At 42.5% G+C, this 10,970-nt stretch overlaps 1 pseudogene; it reads right to left on the bottom strand.

Annotated features, from left to right (window-relative positions):
* Window positions 1-6,495: 6,495 nt before the first annotated feature.
* On the bottom strand, window positions 6,496-10,089 carry LOC103090457 (exportin-6-like; annotated as a pseudogene).
* Window positions 10,090-10,970: the final 881 nt, after the last annotated feature.

Here is a 10,970-nt window from a genome sequence, read left to right as displayed (position 1 = left end):
TTGAAAGATTTTAACATACCTCTCTAAATAGTTGATGGATTAAGCAGAAAAATATCAGTACGTATATGGTAGATTTGAAAAGCACAAATAGCATGCTTAATCTAATGGAAAATTATAGAACATGGCACTCAACAACTGGATTAAAGTACATTTTTAAACACATATGGAACATTAATATAAACTGACCATGTACCATACCTTAAATCGAAACTCAAAAAAATTAGGAGATATGCTCTACCAGATAATCCAGTATTTTTATAAAGCAATAATAATCAAGATAGTGTGTTTTGGACTCAGGGATAGACAACGAGAACAATGGAACTAAGTAGAAATTCTGGAAGTCAACTTACACATATATGATCAACAAGGACTAACTTCAATTTGTAAAGATGAGCCACAAACTGGAAGCCTATTTATGCAACATATTAAAGCAACAATAGTTTGGTATCCAGAATATATGAAGAAATCCTCCAAATCATCAAAATGACAAACAGCTCAATAGAAAAAATGAGGCACAACACATGAATGGGCACTTCGAAGAAGAAAAAATACAAATGGTTCACACTGACGTGAAAAGATACTCAAATTCATTAGTAATGAAAGAAATTCAAATTAAAACCGCAGGATATATAATTTCACCCTTACCAAACTGGTAAAGTTAAAAAGTCAGACAACACTATGTATTAGTGAAGGTACTGGATGATGAGAGTGCTCATACAACTACAAGCAGATATGTAAATACAACCAATTTGGAAATAAGTTGAACATGCTTATTTCCCATGACAGAACAATTACACCCTTTGGATATATATATATCTAGGATATATATATATCCTAGATAACTCCTTGAAAATTTGGACCATAAATAGAATTGCCAGAATTAGAAAACAAATAATACAGGACATCCAATTAAACTTGAATTTCAGATAAATAACAAAAGATAGTGTGTATCTACATCTATGTATATCTTCCATGTATTATTAGAGACATACTTATACAAAAAATAATCTGTTTACCTGAAATTCAAATTTACCTGGGCACTTTTCATTTTACCTGGCAATTCTAACCATGAGACATGTACAAAAATACTCACAGCAGCATTGTTTGTACCAACAAAAAACTGGAGGGAATTCCCTGGCAGTCCAGTGGTTAGGACTCCACGTTTTCATTGCAGAGGGCACGGGTTTGATCCCTGGTCGGGGAACTAAGATGCTGCATGCCATGCTGTGAGGCCAAAAAAGAAAAAAATACTGGAAACAGTCAAAAGATTCATGGACAAAATAACTATGTTGTAGGCTTACAATGAGATACTATACATCAAGGAAAATACATGAAATACAGCTACTTCCATCAATACTGTGCATTCTTAAAAGCACAACGTTGAGCACAAGCTGCAGAAAAACGTGATTCCAATTATATAAAATCAAATACAATGAAAATCAAATACCAAGTTGTTTAAAGACTATATATATATATATATATATATATATATATATATATGATAATTATGAAGGAAAACACGAGGATGATTACCATAACATGCAGAATAGTGGATATATCGGAGGTAAGGAAGGGAATACAGTCAAAAAAGAATACTCAGAGAACATCACATATACTTGCAAAGTACAGCCATTCAGTCTTTCTTTTTTAATCTTTATTGGAGTATAATTGCTTTACAATGTTGTATTAGTTTCTGTTAGAGACAAAGACGTAGAGAATGGTGGTCACAAACCACCGAGCTGATCTCCCTGTGCCATGCAGCTGCTTCCCACTAGCTATCTATTTTATGTTTGGTAGTGTATATATGTCCATGCCACTCTCTCACTTTGTCACAGCTTACCCTTCCCCCTCCCCATAACCTCAAGACACAGACCTATTTCACTTTTAATATAAATGACACTTTTTGCTTTAATTGATATACTTTTGTAGCAATGTATATGTAATTAACATAGGTATATGTTAAGTCATTTAGAAATAATTTTATTTTCAAAAATAAATTTTGAATGGTAGTTGACCATCAATAAAATAAGATCAAGTCATTCAGTCAGTGAATAAATACCTTAATAAAAATCTTCACCCATAAGATTTCCTGGTTTGAACAATAAAAAATATATTTGCTGTATAAAAAACAAAACAACAACAACAAAAAAGGACAATAAGATAATGGGTGTTCCTTAATGTGGTGTGCCCGGGCTAATTCAGTGGCCTGAATTTTTGACTGTGTGTTGGTGTTTTTATGGATGATGAAAAATTTTTATTGACTGACAAGTATTTGCTTGTATGATTTATGAGATTCAGTCTTCATATATGCTTTCACTTCCCCTTCTCCACCATGTCCAATCCCCAATTATTCTCTGCATATTGCATAGCATGTTCTGTTTTGGTTATTTACCTCCCTAATATTATTGTTTGTGTCCTTCTGTCAGTCATAAATCACACAGTCATTTATTCCTCTTTTTTAGTGATGTCCAGGTTATGCCTGTATTATCACTGTAATCATCTCTTTGTCATTATCTGAACTCTGAGAAAACATAGTAACACTATTCCTGGTAGACTGGACTTTTAGGACCAAAACCAAGACAGCCCTGGAGAAAAAGGATAATTTGGTCACTGAAACAACACGTTAAAGTAAACATCATTCGGTTCTACTACATTTCTTTTCCAGAGAGGAAAATGAGACTAAGAAAGAGCAGGTCATGGATACACAGAATATTATTGACAAATTTAACAGTCCTCACCCTATATTACTGATTGCCAGTTCAAAGATCTTCCTAGTATGACATTTGGCTTTTATTGATCAGAATCTGACCAAAATTTATGAACAGAGTTAAAAAAATAATGTCCATTTTTTAGGCACATAATTGAGATCTAAAAAAGATATTTGTTCATCTTTATAAAGCTAGAGTAAAACATAACAATTAATTTCTTACTCCATAATTATTTGAAAATGTTTGAAACTTGTTAACCAGCAGTGTAAAAGTTTACTATATATAATTTCTGTATGTTATGGACTGAATGTTTGTGTTCCTCCAAAATTCATATCTCATGAAAGTGGGGCCCTCATGATGGGATTAGTGCCCTTATAAGAAGAGACAGGAGAGAGTTGCTCACTCATTCTCTCTCTCTGTCTCTCTCTCTCTCCAGGCAAACAAAACAGGTCATATGAGCACACAGAGAAATGGTAGCTGCCAAGAGAAGAAACCTCAAAATAAAATTGGCACCCTGATCTTGGACTTCCCTGACTCCAGATGTGTGAGAAATAAATGTCTGTTGTTTAAGCCACTCAACGGTATTTTGTTATAGCAGTCTGAGGCAACTAAGATACCATCCATATATTTAGAGCAAAACATTGTTCTCCTCAAACTGTATAGTATTAGTTATCTACCAGTGCTGTCAAAAACAACTAAATTTTACAGAGGAAGAAGTCACATATAATATCCAATAATAATTTCTACTTTGAATAAAATATAATAATATTTAAAAAAACACTCCTAAGGAAAATGTGGAGTGGGAATTGTGGACTACTGTGTATATGTGTGTGTGTATGTGTGGATATGCGTGTATTTGAGGTATTAGCCACACATACCTGGTTTTCTTACCAACATGTTTTGAAAACTTTCCCAATCCTTCCAATTCTCACTTGTATAAACTCTACCTTGTTACATCAGGCCTTGAGAGTCCTACTAATCTGGCTTCAGAAATGCAATTAATTTAGACACATGAGCTTGAAACAGCCTGCTCCTTTGTTCATGCACTAACAGAATTCTCCCCATACCATATCTGCACACTGATGCACAGTCTCAGTTCCTCTCCATGGTCCACTGGATTATGGCTGCACACCTTCCCTAACCTGGCACACGATGACTTTATCCATACTAGAGCACACCAGAACATTCCAGAATGTTCTTTCCTGGTCCTATTAGCCTTTCAACACCTTAGCCCCTTACAGATGCAAGAGTGCAGTCTTCAGGCTTAGGATTCCATTTCCCTCAGCTTTTTTACTCTCATTTAAAGCTGCTTTGCAAAACCTCCTACCCCTGCTCTACCATCCATTCACATTCCCTTTGCTCTTCCAAACCCCCATTTTCCTCTTTTCTAAGTCTCTCTAATGGTCAAATTGTTATGCTCTTGGTTAATACCCTGAATTGCTCTGCATTTCAACTGAGCCACTCTTAATTACATATCATCCATGGAAGCTGTGGAGCATGAGGATTAAGAGTATAGACTTGACTAGAGTTGCTTTGCTTGGGTTGAAACCATTTCTTCTCCTACTTCCTAGTTCTGTTACCTTGGGCAAAGTTACTTGACCCCTCTCTGTGCTTTATTGTTCCTGTTCATAAAATGACCATAATGAGAGTAGACGTGTTAAGATATTGCAAGGATTAAATGAGATGATCCGTGTAAAACACTTATGTACCTAGTACAAAAAAAGTGATGAGTAAATTGTAGTTATTAATAATCTGCTCTTTTTACTATTTCCATGCTACAATGTTAGGTGATTTAGGTCAAATTTGTGATTTGAAGGTATTGCCTGATTAAGCTATAGCAATCTTGAAACATGCTCTAATCTATTTGTTCTCTGGAATACATTGCCAAAAACATTTCCTGAAATGAAATTAATAAGTCCAGGTCACACTGATTAAAACAGTATCAGAAGAACTGAACTAATACTGGACATTTAAATATTTGTCTTTAGAAATAATTCAACTGAATCAGTAAGACTTGAGTTCTAGTAACATCATTAATATAAACAGACTATCATTAATTTCTATACGACCTTGAGCAAGTCAAGGTCGTAAAAACAAACTGAATTGCAATTTCCTCACATGATGAAATGGGAAAATCCAATTCATTTTAAAAAGATATTTGTTGAGAATCTACTGTCAGCCAGTGTCTTCAATAGATGGCTTATATACATCATTTATCCTTATAATAGTACTATGTAATAGGAGTGATTATCCTCACTTTGTCTGAAATAAATAAATAAAGAGGCTCTGCCTATCTATCTCCCTGGGTTAAGAGGATCAAATGATGAAATTGTACTAGAAACTAGACTACAAAGCACTTCCCCAATATTGTACTTTAAATTTCATGTTTTGTTTTGACAAAGTACATCATGTCAGTAATTAAATTCTTGTTTATTTTTTTTCCCAGTGTTTTGGTGGGAAATCTGAATCATGAAGACCATTGATCAATGTTTCTAGATTTGGATATAATGATTAAATTAGGATCATTTCAAGATAATTAATGAAATATTAAAAGAAGCTTTGAAAGAAAAATAAGTTTTAGATTGAATAAATGTCACTATTCTAGACATATATTACATATGTATATATATATAATATACATATATATATAATTAAACATTTGTGCCACAAACTAAAACAGGCAATGTTTTTATATACTTCAGACTTTGAGTACTTTTCATTTTAGCTCAGACACTGAAGAAAAAAGTATCTTTGAGAACTGTGAATTTATTTTTTCTTTAGAACACTTATTGTATTGTTTATTTGTTTTTGCATTTCTCTGAGAAATGCAAATTGACATCACAATGAAATGCCATAACTATTGTAAAAAATAGAACATGCCAAAAAAGATTCTTGTAAAATTGTTTTCATTGTGATTAGCTCATACTTTCATTATTTATCATGTGAGGAGTTCTTCTTAGAAGTTGATGAAATAGATGGCAATCCAGAAGTGCCATCTCTTTACCAAGGATGTCTAACTATTTTTATTGGACAAGTGTCACTTTTAAAGTTGATGAACAGCAAACGTGAAGTAGTAATAACTAATGTTGAAAAATGAAGCCACCTAAGAAGCAAGAAATGATAGATGACATGGTGCATTTTTAGTACCATAAAAAGTTCAAAAATGAGGAATAGTTTTGGTCATGCCCTAGTTTTGATTTTTTTTAACACAACAACAACATAAGCATATTATTTTTTCATTAAGCTTCTTAGTATCACAGTGGAATGATGAGAAAACAAGAACAATGACAAAAAAAACCATGAGTCTGCAAATCTCTGACAAAAAGCAGAGACTTCAAGGCATTTGAGCGGGAGGGAGGGAGAGTCTTGACAGAAGTGCCAAAGTAGTTCCAGCATCATGCCTCTCCTTAGCTGGCTGGGCCAGGAGGGGTGGGGAGGTGGAATGGTGAGAAGGTGGCACTGTCACAGCTGTCCTTGGCGTTTCTGCCTCACGACTGATACACGCATGATCTGCGTGGACCACCCCACAGGATTTTCCGGTGCCTCCCCGGTACCTGGCCGCATGATCCCTGCCTGCTCCAAATCCCTGGGACACCCCGGAGCCAGTTCTGCTGGGTGGGTGGCAGGAGAGGAGCGTGGAGGGGATGAGGGCAGGCGACGCCGCTCCGGGCGTGAGAAACCGAGGAGAGGCCAAGGCCCATTTGGGAGACACCCGTGGCAGCAGGTGGAGGTGGTGCAGGTGGCAGCGGCAGGAGTCAGTGTCCCTCGGGCGGTGAGCAAGCTGCACCTAGAGCTTCATGGTGCCGGGGGGGCAGGCTGTTGTTGCAGAGTCTGTAGTAATGCAGGTCGTTGACCAGGCTGTGCACATTCTGGGTGAATGAGGGCAGGTCCCCATCCATCACGAAATTCCGCCCCAGCACATTTTTCTGGTTGGCATCCACACCGTCACAGCTGGTCAGAGACTCTGGGAGGAAGGCTGCGAAGAAGCCATCAAAGTCCACAGAGGCCATGCTGTAAATGGCAATGCCAATCTCCTCCTGCAGGAGGTCGTGGGACTTGTGAACCAGTATCTGGAGCAGCACGTTCACAAACTGAGAGAGAATGGTGGTCCAGAAGATCTTCTGTGGTACAGCTTCTGCTTGGTATTGAGAGTCTCCAAGTAAAAGAGATTTTATTTAAATAGGTAGATGTCAGGCTGGAGAAAGGACTGTCCAAAAGCCTGCATGATGGCACTGAACTGAGGCTCATTCTCCATCTGATCCTCAGCAATCCCCCTCTGGACACTGGCCAGGATGGTGGACTTGAAGAAGCACCTCCAGTTGTGATGGAGCGTCCAGAAAAGGAGGTCAAACAGCTCAGCCTTCACATCAGGGGAGTGGCACTCAGCAATGATGGGATACACCTGCTCTATGCACAGGGCAATGATGCTGGGGAGGAAGGGCTTGAACACCTGGCCAGGTTCCTGGACCACCACCTGCAGGATCTTCAGGACCTTCTCAACCACCTGGCAGCCAGTACTGCCTTCGTGGAGGATGCTCTCGGCCAACTGTTCTCTAGTAAACATATTGAGGAAAGTCTGTATGATCTGTTCAGTGAAAGGCATGCCCATCTGTACTCTAAGGCCTCGAAACAGAGTGGGGAAGAAGCTCAGCATCTCATCAGACACATCTGACTGATGGATAAGAGCTGGAAAGAGGGCCAGGGAGACTTGAACAGATTCCTGCAGGGACTGGTAGCAGATCTGTTGGGACTTGGTGGATTCCCCAGAGATATTCTCCACGATATCTTCTAAGACACTAAGTGTCTGGTGGATAATCACTTTGGTGTCATCCAGGGGCATCTTCCTCTGTGGGGTGACAGCATTGGGCTTCAGGTTGCAATAATCCCGAGAGAGCACAGAGATGAGGCTGGCATGGTTGATGGAGCACACAGGCCACTGCTGCTCGTTCTCTGGGATGTTTGGCCATGGAAGCAACAGGACGTTAGAGAGGGCGTGGCACACCAATACCTGAGCCTTGTCAACAAGCTGCTGGGTAGAGGCATCGGTGATTCTGTTGAATAAATTCTGTACTGTAGGGATGCTGATCAGAAAGACAGGTCACACAGTGGTGGCCAGGGAGGCCAGTAAATGGCACACAGATGGCAGCAATTTGTCTCAGACCTTGGTGCTGATCAGAGGTGTGACTGTATCCATGGCGGTGGAGATGAGCGTAACAAACTGCTGCGTATTTTGCCGATGAGCCTCGCTGCAGTACTGTGCTAGCCAGTGAGAGTAAGCCTGCACAAAAGCCAGGGACTAAGCATGAACATCAATGAGATCAGGCTTCAATATTGATGGCACGGCAGTCTCAATGCTGTACAATTTTATCTGAGATCCTTGCAAAGTGACTTTGACCAACCTCTCCACCACCGTGAGGGTGTTGCTGAAGCGCACTGTGAACACGTCCCCGATTAAGTACTCGGCTAGGTGGCCCACAGCCTGCAGGAGGGAGCTCAGGACTCACAGGGAACAGTGCAGCCGCTGGCAGTCATTCTCTGCTGTGATGTTCAACCTGTGTCCTGACCCTGAAGTAAATATAAACTGCCATAACCCCAGATAAACTTTTTTTCTTTTTTTTTGCTGTACGCGGGCCTCTCGCTGCTGTGGCCTCTCCTGCTGCAGAGCGCAGGCTCCAGACGTGCAGGCTTAGCGGCCACGGCCCACAGGCCCAGCCGCTCTGCAGCATGTGGGATCCTCCCAGACCGGGGCACGAACCCACGTCCCCTGCATTGGCAGGCGGACCCTCAACCACTGCACCACCAGGGAAGTCCCCCATATAAACTTCTAAATTGTCCTGAAGAACTGGGAACAGTGTTGAGAAGGCATGTGTGGGAAGGAGCTCCATCACTTTGGCCACTACCTCCAAGCTCTGGCGTAAGTACCACTGCCACTCTGTCTGCTGATCGTCATCCAGAGTTTTGTCATCCAACTCCTCCAACTGGGCCTGGTTGTATCTGAAGTGGATTCGATTCAACACCTCCATGAGCAAGAGGACTAGGGCGTCTTCGTACCTGTTGAGAACTGCTTCCCTGTCTCCTAGACAGCTTTTTGTTTTTCCTTGTCAGATAGTCCAAAAAGAGCATCCAGATACCCAAACAAGAAGTAACCTTCATGAGTAGGCTGATGAAATGTGTACTTGAACAAAACTGTCAAAAACTCCACCATGGGGAACTGGGAGTAGGACTCGATTCTTCTTAGGTGAACACTCACAAAGGGCCGCAGAAGGTCATTAAACTTCTCGATGTAGCACTCATCGAGTTCTTCTAGCCTTCTCTTCACCGTGTGGGCATTGTTATCCTTGGTGATTTTCTGCAGGTAGAAAGTCTGCTGGAACATACGCAGTAAGTAGTCCTCGAATTCCACAGGCACACACTTCTTGGACATGAGTTCATTGATGCAGGACATGGCCAGGACCCCAAGCCAGCTGCACTCCTGACCCAACACAGAGTTCTGGCTGCTGCCGTTAACTGATGCCATCTTTCTGGCCTGGATGTCACAGCCAAAGCAGGCAAAGTGGAAGATGGTGGTAAGGAGGGACGGGATGATGCTGGCAGACAGAGGAATCCAACTAAAGAGATGGGCCAGGCACGCCAAGGCCAAGGAACAGATATACTCACTCTCCGCATCAACGATGGGGATTGGCTGATTCAACAGTTTGGCTGAACTAGGACTCTGCAACAGGTTACTCCGTAAGTCACCACTTTCTCCTGAGGTCGGGGATGGTGGTGGGGTGGTGGCAGTCACGCTGTGTTTGTCCCAGACAGTCTCCAAGATACCTGTCAGTAGCCCAAGCACTGTCTGCACCTGGTCCAGCAGCAGCTTTCGTAACTCCTCCTTCAGAGCCACTCTGAGGTCCTCAGTGGGACAAGCCAGCTCTTCTGAAGTTGTCTTCAACATGATCAGCCCGAAGGGAGTTGTCACAGGGGACTGGATCAACTGTAAAATGTTAGTAAAAAAGTCATGGTAGAACATGGGCCAATCTTGACAGCCAATGTCAACAATCACTTTGCAGAGCTTGTTCCAGATGAAGTAAGGTAAGGTTTTGTGGTGAGCCAAGAGGAGTTTGGACAGGCAGCTATGGATTTCCATCTTATCCTGAGATGGGACCCCAAGCCACATTTTATTGATCAGATTCTCAAAAAACGTTAAACTGTACATCATTACACAGTCATTCCTAGTGCTGGAGAGAAAATACAGGCAGAATCTCCAGGCTCCTATTTGCTGAACAAAGTTATCAAGAAGTTGCTCTATCTCACGTTTTCTTTCATTGGTTGTACAGTCGTGGAAAAACTCTGTCATCAGACTTTCCAATGCCCCTAGAGAGGCTTCTTCAGATGCCATGCTGGCCGGGGGAGGGGGGCTGGCTCTAGGGCTTCGGACACGTCCCGCTCGCACAGTTCAGCTCATGGTCCCGGCAGGCTCCGGAAGTCCCCTGCCCATGCAAAGAAAACCGCTTCCCCACCTGCGCCCCGCGGTGACCCTCTATAAAGAGAGCGGCCCCCCAGCCCGCCTCATCGGGGACCCCCGGAACTATTCATCACCTCCCCAGGGAAACTGAAAAAGCAGGGAATGGGGCTCGGAGGCCGGCGAGGAGGGCAGCGGCTCGGGGCTCCCCGCCCGGGCCTGACCCCCGAGGGGAGGCTCCGGGCCCAGGCAGGGGCTCCCCGGCCCCCGCGTTCAGAAGCGGCGGCGGGCCCGGCCCCGAGGCTGAAGGGGCCTCGGGGGCGGCGCAGCCAGAGCGGCCGGATCAGGAAAGGCCCGAGGGCCCGCGCTACCCTAGCAACCTCAGCCCACACGGCCGCCGCCGCCGCCGCCGCCCCCCGCGCTCCCCGCGCCCCCGAGCATCCCTGTGCGCGCCCGCCCCGAGTGGTCCGCTCGCGCCGCGCGGCCGCCCCCGACCAACAGCCCCAACGCGCCGGCCCCAGTTTTGATTTGTGGCCATTTCAGATTGACCCTTCTTTAGAGATAGAATAAAAATAAAATATCTCATTTTCTCCTGAAAATACCCAATATGACTATATAAGTATGTATTTGTGGGCAACTGAAACACATTCACTGCTAGTACTCCATAAACTGCACGGGTCCATTGGGAACTGGGATTTGGCCTGCAGAAATCTGTAATAGCAATTTTAAGCGCTTGTAGGATAATGAGAAATTTTAGGTATTCTCAATAATGTCATTCAATGCAGTGTATCTTTATTTCTTTAATAAAAGAGGAAATT

The sequence above is a fragment of the Lipotes vexillifer genome, unplaced genomic scaffold (genome assembly GCF_000442215.2).
Source record: "Lipotes vexillifer unplaced genomic scaffold, Lipotes_vexillifer_v1.1 scaffold1281, whole genome shotgun sequence".
NCBI lineage: Eukaryota > Metazoa > Chordata > Mammalia > Artiodactyla > Lipotidae > Lipotes > Lipotes vexillifer.
Note: the sequence above shows the minus strand (reverse complement) of the source record. Positions and strands in the feature narration are given on the sequence as shown.